The sequence below is a fragment of the Falco naumanni genome, chromosome 1, assembly GCF_017639655.2.
Source record: "Falco naumanni isolate bFalNau1 chromosome 1, bFalNau1.pat, whole genome shotgun sequence".
NCBI lineage: Eukaryota > Metazoa > Chordata > Aves > Falconiformes > Falconidae > Falco > Falco naumanni.
The window spans coordinates 77,194,951-77,209,061 of record NC_054054.1 but is presented as its reverse complement, the minus strand read 5'-3'; positions in this window follow the sequence as shown (position 1 = coordinate 77,209,061).

Below are 14,111 nucleotides of genomic sequence, written 5' to 3'. Positions count from 1 at the left end.
CAAAGACTTTAATTGCTCAACACCAAAATATTTAAATTGTATATCCCAGGACTTATGTCCTATTTATTGCACATGATGATTTTATCTTCCTGTAACAGTCCAGTCATAGACTTGGACATGTTATTTCTAGCAAAAAAATCACGTAGAAAAATGGCCTATTCTATTGCACCAAGTACTGTACCATCCAAAAACTGCAGCTGGGTAATTTGCAGTTTACTCTTAGGTCTAAAATCAGCTTACACTGACAGGAAGAGAAATTGAGAAGGTTATCTCCCACTGACCTGTCAGTTTCTTCCTTATAAAACCACTGCATCTTCAGGGTAGAACAGTCTTCACCCATAAATCTTAACAGCTCTCTAAACATCTGCACAATGGTTCATCAATTACCCTTCCCTGTCTTCTGTCACCAGCAAAGTTTGGGGAGAATTTGTTTGTCTCACTGGAGAGTGACTGTTTCTGGAATAAAAGTCTATGTCTTGTCTTTATTCCACACCTAGAAAGAGAACAAAGAAACTGCAAGGTTGGTATCTAATCTATTGCCTTACCAGAGACTTTTCTCTCCACTTTCAGTGGACTTTGTTTAACTTCACTAGTTTCCTAAAGACTTTCAGGATTATTGTTGCTCAGCACTTTGAAGCTGTGGCACAACGCAAGACAGGGCAGAGATACTGGAGTCACCTCTGTATGAACTGCTTCCACAACCAGCCCAGGTCAGTACCCAGGAACACCCCAGGATGACTTCTCTTAGCAGCTAGGTATACATCACCTCCTAGGGACAAACCCTACATTTTTTCAAAGGGCTACTTTAAGTCTGATTGTTATCTCAATTCTGTCCACGTAAATGAGAAATTATTTCCATTAGCACTGAAGAACAACTGAACTAGAGGCTGGATTTAGTGAGATTCACACAAATTGCTCATTGGCCCCTTCAGGCAGGGCTCTTACTTTTTCTCAGTTCTGTACAGCAGCTAAGCACCTAGCTCACACCACCCTGACCTGTGACAAGGGTTTTGGAACAGAAGAGAGGGGGGAGAAAAGAGAAACAGAAGTACATACAGAGAGCCCCATCTGCCAGTCAGGAAGGAAAACCAAATTGCATTAAAAGGATCCATGGCCTAGAGGAGGTTCCACATTATCATTTACAAAATGTTACCGCTTTGATCTATAATCCATGTTTTTATCCCTCCTCCTCCTTTTACATCCATGGGAAATTGTTATCCTTGATCTTGCTTGGGGTTAGAGCTCTGAGTCTGGGGAGACCACATCTTTCTGAAGTGCTTTGCCCTTTTGTGACAGCATTAAAAAGACAGCTTTCCATGACCGCATTTTTCTGTGGGCGCAGGATTCCCCTCCTGAAACAGCAGGTATCACCCACTAACTCTCATGGACCACTTAGAGATCCTGGACTGAAAACAAGTGCAGAGCATCAGCACATACATTTTAAAACCCAAGAGACCCTCTTCTTTTATTTTAGTGTAACTGGCAGAGCTTCCCAGACTCTGCAAGGATAACTCAAAACCGCTGATCAGTGCTTTTTGCTTTAAAGTTACCACAGTGTCTCCCAAAGTAAAACAAAACACTCCTGCAACAGAAATATCATACAAAATTTTATTACTATTTCTTTAGGACTTAAAGGGCCAAATTCAGCTTAATGAGGCAACTCAGGCAAACACTAAGTTCCAATGAGTTTGACCCATGGTATTCTGTTCTCTGCAACAAACCAGCTAAAGTTCATGATCACAAATACGTGCCCATTTCATCTGTGATACGGGTGCACAAACGAGCATGGGAAAGTGGATGGAGGGATATAGTCAAGAAAAAAAAGTTTTGTGAGAGTCTAGGCAAAATCCAGGTGAGGTAACTGATAGTGAGGAGAGTTCTTAAGAGGGACTAAGTTGTAAGATGTTTAATTTCCCCACTGATTCATAATGTCGTGACATTGAAAGCAAGAGGAGGGATGTGCAACAGAAAGGGGCAACGTCTCCTCTCCTGTAACATAGGAGCTATTCCAGAAAGGAAAGAAACAGAGTTCAGATCCATGCCTTGCTGCTCACAGCATTTGCTGACTGGCAAATAGATACTGAATGAGTGAAAAAGTTTAGGGATTTGACATCCATTGGCAAGGAGAAAGCCCATCATCTGCATCCCTTACAGCTGCTGATACTCAGCCAGCGCACTCCAGCTCTGATGTCAGTGGTCTAAATGAGGGCCATAGCTCACTGATAGTTTAATCCCAGGAAATCTCTGCTGAACTATTAGCCAAGGCTGACTTCCACAACAACTGCACACTGCTTCTCAAGCACAGGGAAGATTCCCTAGCTTCCAATTCAGGCAGGGAAGGTTCTGCAAGCAAACAACTCTGGTGCAAAGTTCAAACTTACTTTCAAGACAGATCTGTTTACACATGTTCACCACCATGAGCCCTCAGCGAACAGAGAAGAACCACCAGTCCCTCAAGTAATTAGAGCAGGGCTATGTCAGTAATAATTACTAAGTGCAGCAAAATGCCATCTTGGCACTGAATAAACATATTCAGAATACGTGAAAATACTGCAACAGCTTTTCATCTTCCCTTGCAGTGGCTGGAAAGCTAAAGTCTATTCAGCTTTCAGAGCCTCTTGTGGATACAATCACTTTATGTATAACTGGGAAACTTGTTAGTGACTCATCTGCCTGTACTACCAAGTGGATTTTTTTAGTCCAATAACCAGACATCCATTATGTGGGCTGCTAAATGATTTACATTGCTTGAGTATGCACTGTACGCACCTCTTGCAAATTTTACATGCTGGCTGTATGGAGAATGAATGCTTGCTGCTTATGCTCCAAATAGCAATGAACCCAATTACCTAAGCTACTAACTCCCAGTAAGGAAGCCAGAAATACAGCTGTTACTTCACTACCTTAAAGAAACATTTATTATTTGTTTCCTAAACTACCATAAGTTGAAATCAATGAGTCATTTACAGTAGTGAACAAGAAGTCCATGAGTACAATTCACCTCTTTCAATAACTGTTGTTAATGCCTTATGCTCTAGAGCTTGTATTCCAGAGTAAGCCTTACCCCACACCTGTGAAAGCTGACAAGAATCCAGCTACTCTGGAAATCTGAGTGACTTCTGAGATGAAGCCACCAAGATGAAAAGCCTGGAAAAAAAAGGTAATTTTTGTGAAGCAACATAAGGATACTTTTGAATCATCTTGTGGTAAAAAAACTGACTTCTATCATACACAGCCAGAATGAACTTTGGTATGAAGAATGGGTACTAATGGCTGCAGAAGAATCATTTGAAAAAAAGATTTTGGCTGAAAGCAACATGTTGAGGTCACCCAGTCCAAACACCTTTTCTACCCAGGGCTAACTTCACACTAGATATTGAGATCCTAGGCCTTGTGCACTCAAGGTTCAATGTGGATTGAGATATCACATCTCAGGCACTGGTTCCAGTGCTCTGCCACTCTCATGCAGAAGAATCTTTTTCCATGTTCTACTGGAACTTCCCCTGTTGCAGGATATCACTCTTGCCCCTTACCCCTTCACTGTGCACCTCTGAGCATTTAGAGCATACCAGCTTTGTACCTGGCGACAGAGCAGAACCATCACCACTCATGTACAGCAGTGATAGCAGTGGGCCTGCATGGGTGCAAGACCAAACAGACATCACCACCAGAGGAAACAGCTGAAGTTCTGTGGATTGAAAGCAGCTACAGATTTAGCCAAGAGCCTCACTTAATAGCTCATATTGCATTTCAGGGCTCTGACGCACATGTAATTGTCTGACGTCCCCACACAACCCTGCATTCACAACACTGCTGACTCTGTGCTTCAGGGGAGGACTTAAAGCTAGGACTGGAATAACAGGAAAGTCAGAGGAGAGTGAATAACAAGCTTATTCTTCTAAGTTCACAAAGCACCTGTCATACAAAACAATTCCTTTCAAGAACACCACAGAAAGTCACAGAGTGTATCAAAGAATTAAATGAGAAAGCCAAAAACTACCAATGCGATTGAAATCGGATCCCTCTGCTCTTGTTCACTGAGCACCTTATGAAGACCAATGGTTAAATGACTTTCCATTTCAATCAGTAATGAAATTGCTGTCAGTCATAGTCAGTAAAATCATGCTAATCCATAGGAAGGTTTCAGCTCCTGTTCCAGACTCTGAGGTATACCCACAAGTAAATTCGCCACTAAAAACTATGAGGGGGGAGGCACCCCTCACACACATCACACTGATGCACACCTCAGGAGACTCAGCAGACAGGTAATCTCTTAAGTTTAGCAACACAACTGATCCAATTAAAAAAAAAATCTTTTTTAAAATGAAGTTTTGCATGTGAAAAACATCTGTCTTCCAAAACTCTCAAATTACGTTTACATATATTAACAGCTAAGGCTTAACCATATCATGGAACCTAAGATGGCTCCTGGCACCAATCCACAGGGTTTGGGAATGGGAAACAGTGCACACCACCAAAATGAAAGTTTCCCAGTTAGCAAAAAGTACAGCTCCAACTGCATAGAATCAGGCAAAGCTGAAAGAAATTAATTATGAAACTCCTCCTTACTCGCTGGAAAGAAAGATAAGGTGCTTTGAAGGATCTTTCTGGAGGCCAGTTTATCTGCCAATTCTCTCTCCTGCTCTGCATCTTTCAGACTACTTTGTACAGTGGCTAAAAGGGAGGATATGAACAGATGGCTGTTTGGTAACTGTGTCTGCTCCTAGTCAGATTAATTGGTTATGACCCAGTTAAATATTACAGCCTGGTAAAAAGATACAGACAGTCCTTCAGTTACTCTTCACAGTCCATGTGAAGAGACTGAAATACCTAGTATCATTACTAAGAATGAAAACACTTTCAAAACGCTAGGAATTGTGCAAAACAATTGCTGTAGAGTACAGTATTTGTCCTTCCAGACTACTTAAAGAGTATAAAACTTACAGGAATATGATGGTCAGATGGAGGTTTAGAGACATAAGGCGTTCATGAGGATCAACAAACCCTAGGATATTTGACAGAACAGTATCAGTGTCATGACTACTTTTTGTCTATTCAGGCCTTTGGCACCAAGCTGCTCATGAGACTTAAGGGCTGCAGCAGTATCTAATTTAATCTCTCTTCTGATTATGCTGAGAAGAGATTCCCCTTCAAAAAATGGGGAACAAGCCAGAAAACTATAGCATTGTACAGATACTAACTAAAAAGGATAACGTGTTGACCTCAGTACTTATAATTCTCTGTGCAAGGCAAGATAATGGCAAAAACGATGCCATCCAATCAATAAAGAATGAAAGGATGAGAACATAAGTAGGGCTGGTCTACCTGATTATACGGAAAATACACATTACCTCACAAATCTGATTGCATCCTCTGAGACTGTGGGATTGATTGCTAATGATAATAAAAGTATAACAACTTTAGCAGAATACTTGACAAAGTGCTGCAGGGTACTCCACTTAAAAAGGTAGCTCTTATTCTACACCAATTAAAGCACAAAAAGTGGATTTAAAATTGGCTAATTGGTGAACTCACATAGTGGGGAAACATGATCAGCTGAGGAAGTTTCTAATGGAGTAATGTACAGTCTCATTTTGGGTCACAGCTCGTAAAGGTGGGGGTTTTCCTCCCTCTTCTGTGAAACATGCATATATGTAACACATGCATATGTCTGTAGATGCGATACATACACATGTATGTTTACCATACCGAGACTGACAAAGGATAAAAAAACTTGATCATAAGTGAATTCAGCTCAATACATAGTACTCAAGCAAACTCAATGCAATAAATACTAAGAACAGCAAGCACAGGCCTCAAGAGGACAAACGTATATTCTAGAAAACAAAGAACTCGAAAATAATTTGGGTTTACACAAAATTAAGATATTACAGACACATCTGAGGAAAGAAAAAGAGCGACTACAACCCCTGTGTTTGTACTGTGCTACAGGGAAGGGCAGAAGCAGCAGCAAAGGAGCTTGTTTCTCAGATCTTTAAGAACTCTGAAGGAGGCACAAAGAGCCACAAAGAGGTGAGAGCTTATGAAAATGCTTTGCAGGGGAAGCCTATGGAGCTCCAGCTATTCAGGCTATCAAAAGGAAGACAGAGATTACCTGGTTACATAAAAGCTTCAAAAGAAAGAAATGAAAATTTTTAGAGATAGGTTTAAAACAGCAGTGAAAGACACACACACATACACACAAAACCCCAGTGGTTCAAGCCAAGAAAATTAATTTGTGAAATCAGACAACGTTGTAATTTAGCAGGTGATTAACCAGAAGAACAAAGTACCTGGGGTTAGATTTTTCATCTTTGCTTGGTGTTTCCAAACCAAGACTGGATGTCTTCATGAAGAACAGAAGCTTTAGTCTGACTCTTTGGATCAAGGGGAAAACAAAATGGAAACACTGCCAAAAGCACCAGTTTTCAGCCTGTGGTGCTTGTCCATAGTTTACTTCAGAGGTTGCATGATCCCTCTCACAGAGCTGAGATCCAAGTCTTTTGTCACCTACACTCAGATAAAATTCATCTTCTCCCACTACAAAGTTTCATGTTGCTTTACACGTACTCCACTACCTTTTAGCAGGGTGGTGAGAAGGCACGACCATTTTTAATGCATGTAACGAAAAAAAAAAAGTAGTGTTTTCAAGCAGATACCTAAAAGCCCAGGGAAATACACATCATCCACATGATGAATAGCTGTAACACATCCCTAACACAGACTTTTAACTGACCTCATCTCTCCCTCTGCTACCGAAAGATGCACAGATTGTACCAGGCCAATACACGTCTTCCACATGCCCTGCCTCTCAAATAAAATCAGTGAAACAGATGACTTAGCTTTTTGTGGTTTTTTTAATCTTAAGAGAAATCCCAGGATGACACTAAAACAAAATATTTATTAGACCCCATCCTCCCCTGTAACTTGGACATTACCTCTGCCCCGGTGGGCAAGAAAGCCTTCAGGAACACACACTGCAAATCCTTCATCTACTGACTGTTTCCTCCTCGTGAAAGAACTTGTGCCTATTCAGAAGCACAAGGCCAAAACATGCCTCATGACATATTCTCTCAGCACTCTGTAGAAACATGCAGCTCCCTCCCGACTTTCACCCTACATGAAACAGCTGCAGCACTAAATTTCCATTCATGGACGTTAACACCCCCCGCCCACACACACGCCAGAGAGCGGCCCCACACGTTAAACGACGGCTGAGAGTCCCTTCCGCCATCTAAGGCTACACGTAGCACCGTCCCCACGCGCAGCACAGCCCGGCCCCGCACAGCACCGCCGCGGCCGCCCAGCGGGGAAATGGCGCCCGGCCCCTCAGGCGCCCTCACGGCCGCGGGCAGCCGCGCCCGCCGCGAGGCCTCTGGCGCCACCCAGCGGGCACCGTCAGGCGTCGCCGCCGGCCGCGGATGTGAGGGAGCGGGAACCGCCCCGGAGAGAAAGGCCGCGCCCGGGGAGGGTGTGATCCTGCCCGCGGATTAAATCCTCCCTCTCCTCCCTGAGACCGTGAGGGATGAAGGCAGTCGGCTTTCCTGTCAGAGGAGCTGCTGCCATCCACCCCAACAAACTGTATTTTCTGCCCAGAGCCGTACCTTCCCAAGCAGCTTGAGAGGTCCCACTGGGGTTGGGGGTTATGCCACCAGAGCAAAGCCTTGCGGCAGGGAAGGAGCTCGGCTGCAGCCTTGCAGCCCGCTGCCACCCCTGCCTTCGGTAGTTAATTAAACCTTGGCCACGCTCTCACCTCCCATTAAAGAGCAGAAGGAGAAAAAGCTCTCAAGTACTCTCTGAAAGAGCACCGTAAATGTCATCCACTAATGGGAAGCGATGTGAAATGGCCGCCCGCTCCTGCTGGCTTTTTGTGGCCTTTCTCCTTGCCGAGGCTGCAGTCGTTGATCATGGGCTCTTCATGTGCAGGGGCAGCAGTCAGCATGGCTGCACCCAGGGCCTTCCCCGCACTGCTGCAGCACAAAACCGTGGCAAATAGTCACGTACGTCACTGCTGCTCAGCAATGCCCTGCTCTGCAGGGACAGGGGGCTTCTGCACAGCCCACGGCTGCCAGGGGTTTCAGGCACCTATGCAGAGAAGGAGAAAATAATGAGATATATGCATTTTTATATATACACATTTTTAGGGGGGGGGGGGGGGTGCATAAGAAAAACTACTTGTAGTTACGTGGGGTTGTATTTGTGAAGGATGCAAGTTTTGAGGTTTGCCTGTTGCTAAGCGTAAAGCGGCCAACCTGAGTTTTCCCAGATTTCCCCCCTTCTGTCTGATCAACCCACAGAGTAAATGTGCATTTAGGGAAAACATTTTTAGTTCTAGCACCCAACCCAATTTTGACAAAAAAGTCAAAGGCAAACCCCTCCTCTGCCTTCAGCTGTGAGATCTAGGCCTGCAAATTCACTATATAATTAAAAAAAAAAGGGGGGGGCAATTTTATTCTAAGAATTGCTGCCAGATCTTAGTGGTAGGACCACACTGAAGTGGGTGCAACAAAGAGATACAACAATATCTTCAGATGTCCTTTGGATGCATTGCCTCTTTCAACTACTTAACTGGTATAATGAGCTAAATGAAAGCATATGGGTTTTTTATATCACAGAACTGCTGCTTACTTTTTTTTTACTTGAGGTAAACTAACTCAATTTTTAACATAATATCTCAACCCCTTACCTTGACTCTCAACATGTTCAGGAGCTAAGCTATAAAGTCTAACGATGGCTAACCTGCAGACCTCAAACTTGGTCTGAATTGACTCCTGTGCTCGGTCTTTTTTACCCAAGAAGTGCACCCTCTCCCCCCTTTTCTTCCTGGCCTGCCCTCAGTCCTCATGCTGCTTCCCCACCTGCAGTACCAGCAAGCCAAATGCTTCCTTCCTGCTCTTATTTCTTCCCACTGCTGTATACTTCTGCCTTCTTATGCTACAGGATCACTTTGGCATAGCTTTTTTTGTATCTCATTTTGATAGCAATGTATTGATCACTATTCAAAGGGAAGACAGCACAGGAAGAAGTTTTGTTTCATACATCCTGTAATTTTTATGACAGGGTTCTTTTTGTAACCTGCAAAGTGATCTGATAATCTGCTTGTATTCTTGATTTTCTCAGGCCTTGTCAAATCCTTTTGCTTTTTATATTGTTTGTTCCAAATCCTGAAAACAGCATTTTTTCTTAGCATTGCTATTTAATACTTGTCTTTTGAAGTCTGCAGGCCTCTTGCCTCTGAAAAGAAATGTAAGTACATGGTCCAGAACAGCCTGCCCTTCTCCATCTGAAGGGGTTCCACCTGGGTCATCTAAGAAGGATTTTTTAAAAAGCTCTTTTTCTTTTAGTTTATTGTGTCAGTGATCCAATGACAGCTGGCAAAGGAGCTGTTTATCAGGTCTCTACAAATTGCGGTTAATGGGCACACATACCTCATACCCACACAAAACCTCACTTGGTGGGCTCTGTGGGTAGACCCGGGCCTGTATTCCTGCAAATACTTGTGGGCACAACCAAGTCACATCCTTACTCTTAAGGTAAGTGCACATTTCAGCTTATTTTTTGTCTCAGTTCAACACCCTTTAAAATATATCAGCTATCCTGTCATCTCTACTTATTCAAGTGCTTGCCACTTTGGTGTCACAGCCTGCTGGAGGGTCTGCCAGATACTCTTCCAATACACATAAACAACCAGAAGTAATAAACTGAGGCAGGGAAAACCTACTGGTAAGGTTTCTCTGGAGGTAGGACACAAAATATCATGTGTCCTACATATATAAGAAAAGGGCTTGAAAGGGGGAGTTTCAATTATGATTACTTTGGGGAAAACAAAGGTGAGTTTGGGTTTTATAGATGTCTGATTTTCAGAATTGCTAAGCATGTATAAACCCCCCAAGAGCCAGAGGGAGCTGAGACTCCTAAATATCTGCAAGTTCATCTGCACTATGTTCCAGCACTGAACTTGTTCTTTGTGCTGATTTAGAGATGGTAATCAGGACCTTGATGTCACTTAATACATGTCTGACAGTGCCATTTTAACAGCAAAATCCTCCATCCACACGCTTTTAAGGAATGAGGAGTAAGAGCCTGTCAGGTGGATTAGCCATATGTCAACTCCCCAGTGCACTACAGCAGAGCCATCATTAATCTGAAAACTTGATCGCAAGCCAAAGGGAACAATTATATAACCTAGAAAACTGAAAGGCGAATAGCACAAAAGCAAACAAGAAAGAACAATCATCCTTACTTACACATGTGCACATTTTACTACAACTATTAGGCAATCAAAATTGTCATATAACTGCCTTTTTTTAAATTACAGAAATGATGGAAGGATTGCAGTAATTAAAAACTGCAGGCAAGATGCTGAAAGATGATAAATTACATAAAGGCAAAGTGCAAATGAAGCAAAACTTCACAAGTGTTTATTTGCTTCCTCACGATTCACAGACTTTGTGGATTTGGTGTTTGTCTGTTCCTGAGTGCCATTGACAAATTGTCAAATTGATCAGAGAGACAGATACCTGTCAGAAGGAATTGAGTCACCAGAGTGGAAGATTACTTTTAAAAAATAGTGTCAAGCCCTAGAAAATATACAAGCCGTAGGCAATCACCAAGACAGACTGCATGGGCAAGTTCTATGGCACATGCCTGAATTGCCATGAAATCCAAAGTAAACGTTGGGAAACTGACAACAGAAAAAAAGGTCCACTAGCATTATACCTTCTGGTTAAAGGAGATCATCATGCAATTAATTCAGCTTATGTATTAGGACAGTGCCTAGGGCCTCTCAAGGTGGGGCCTTTTTATGTTAGGCACCTAAAAGCAGAACAAGCCTCTGCCCCAAAAGGACTTATATTCTCCTTGGACAAGGTAGGAGAGAGGAGGATAAAATACAAGCTGAATGAACAAGCTGTGGAAATGAGGTTAAGATAATACTCTAAAACACACTAGAAATTATTCTGAGAGGAAAGTATCCACCCAGGTAGTTTGAAATGCCAGCCTTTCCATACTGCCCCAGAGCCATCCTCCAGAGATCTGCTACAGAACTAGAAGCCAGTGTCAAATCCCACAGGAAGGTTGCCAGTCTTTGTAAGTTCCTAGGACCTACCTGATCCTCAGGGCTGACCTTCCACAGAATGACTCTTGGGAAGCTAATGGTCTCCCTGCTTCAAGGGTCCTGGTAGCAAGGCTCCAAATCTGGCATGCAGTTTAACACCCAGTGTCTGGACATATGCTTTTGTACCTGTTGTCTCTTGAGATACTATTTGCAACACATGGGTTGCAACCAACTGACTTGTATTTGTAACTTCCTTGTTGGTGTTTTTTCTCCCCCCTCCCCCCTAATGCCCCAAGCTACACAGCTCTCTAGCATTTTACATGCACATTTCTGAATTTACTGTAGATATATGGCAGCGTTCCTCACTGGCACAGGTAAATTCTTTATGCTAAGTACTACTAGTAATAATAATACTTGTTATTTTTCTGTTCCTTTGTATCTTCAAAGCATTAAACAAATTAATTATCTAAGCTGATAGAAAAGCTTTTCTAGCAACATTTCATATTTCACAAAACCATCCATTTGCTCTGTGGCCAGCCTCTCAAGACACTGCAGTGTGGGCACAACAGCAATCTACAGCAGAGAAACGTCAGACCTGACATATCTCCACTTCAGCACGTGTATGTATACACGATCTTGTAAGTTAGATGCATGAGTCGTGCAGCTGAAGTCACAGACTGTGAATACTTTAACTGAGGGGAGTTTTTTTATATATGACGTGTAAAGAGTGAATCAGTGAGAATAGCCCTTAGTTTGGATTAAGGGACTGGAAAGAAACAACCCAAGCAAAAAACTAGTGAAAGGGTGTCACGTACAATTCTGTCTGCATTAGCCTGTTCTGAGCTGGAGACAAAATGGCTGTCAGGCTTTCTTGCCAGCTTCACTATTGCCAGGAGGCAAGGAAGCCAAGGGATTGTGTGCTGGCCCAGAACTCAGAAAGCCTGAGCCCCGCAAGCTGCGGGCTGAGTGACACGAGGTGCACTTCCCCATGCCCCTCTCTCCTCACTCACCCGTTGCTACTTTTGTAGATCATGAACTCATCTGGAGAGAGGCTGTTTTCTTATTCCATCTATGTACGGCAGAGCCCTGAGCTCAGTTGGGCCTCTAGGCACCAGGTTAATATATATAATAACAGTGTGGTACAAAAACCAAAGGCATAACAGTTTCATGACGGAACGCATCTCAGATGAGTTAATGTGTGCAAAGCACTTTGAAGTTGAAAGGTTCTGCAGCATGTAAAAAGCTGAGCATTACTTTCATATGGATTTGTTGATCTTGAGGACTCATGAAGCCACTCAGAACATGCCTCTACTCAGTGAAGAGCAGAGTGCGAATCCCTGCTATGCACTCCTGTCGCAGCACTCTCCAAACTAGCCAGCTGCAACAAGGTCTTTTACCATCACTTTTACCATTACCATGATACTCTTCACACCAGTCCCTCTGCTGCCTTCTCCTAATCTCTCCTCATCCAGGGCACACTCACTCTCTCTGCTTCTTCCTCACCTCTCTTCCTTGGCTGCCCAACAACTTAACAGAACCAGCCACAGCTGCACCTTGTCTACATCAACCAACCCACAGCTGTATTTTGTCAATGGTCATTAACCCAGTTTCATTCCTCTACAATTCTGCCCTCCCACTTTTTTTTAAACATTTCATACCTCATGTTTTTACCAATCATCACAAGCTTTTTTACAAATAAACTTTTCATGCAGTCCAGACAACTTGTCCCTGAACTTTTTTTTCCTTCTTAACATTTCATGCTTTATGTATTTAACAATCATCACAACTTTTTCACAAATAAACTTCTCATACTGTCCAGACAATTTGTCCCTGAACCCATACACATATTCCTTCTTCACTTTTATCTTGGGCTTTTCAGCTTCTGCGGGCTGATCACCTTTCTTCTCATCTGCTTTCTTGAAATCTGGGATTTTGTTTTCCTCAGAGGGGAGTTCTGATGAGCTTATAGTATATTGTCCTGTCACCTCCTGGGTCACACCTGACAATAACCTGAATGAGCTTTCAAACAGCAGATCTAGAATACAGCACTAATACATTACTCCATGTCCCAACAAGCTTCTCAACATCCTTGTGGTCGCTCATTTCTTCTGAAACAACTGCAAACACCTCCAATGAGCACATAAACACCGGCAAGAATACCACCAGGCCAAGCAGCAGCAGCAACGGTGGGAGCTGCCCGCAGCACCGCACTGCTCCCGCGCCTTCCCCCGGCACAGCCATCACCACTGTCTGGCTGGACCTGCTCTGGACCCACTGCTGCTGCCACATCTGGCCGTGTACTCCGCTGCTATCGCCTGTTACCCTCAGTCTCTTAACTCCACGGCAGTCAGGCTTCCTTCTCTTTGATCCCAACGGCTCACCTCTACCGGTGTCTGATCCAGATCCCCAGGCTCTTCCCACCTATCTCAATGTGATCTGGATCACAGGCTATCCCCGCCTGTCTCCACTGCGTTGGGCACCGCCATCACTGTTCAAAACGTCGAATGTCCCCCAGCACAGCCATCACTGCTGTTGCTGCTCATTACACTCAGTCTCATAATCTGAAGGTCATGAGTTCGATCCTCACACGGGGCAACAATTGTCGCAGCACTCTCTGAACTAGCCAGCTGCAGCAAGGTCTTTTACCATCACATACCATAATACTCTTCACACCAGTCCCTCGGCTGCCTTCTCGCTCCTAACTCCAGATGAAATGGTATGTCCAAGAAATTCCTATTAGAGGATGTCATTAAGAAAACCCATGTCATTATAGGCAAATAGCCTTACTTTTAGCACCTTTCTATATTAAAAATTAGCATCCCTGGGGAAAAATGCAAATAGGCTTTTCACAATCCTGCTGATTTTGGCATTATCTCATCTCTATTGCTTTGAGTCACTCTCGCTTTCTGGGTCTCCTACGTTAAGTTGCCATGGGAAATATAAAAAATCAAAGAAAAAGTGTTACAACTTGCCAACAGATTGACATGAATCTTATCCATTCTGGCTCCTGGAACCGAACTGGCTTTCCACAGTTCACTGAAGCCCAGCTGATCCC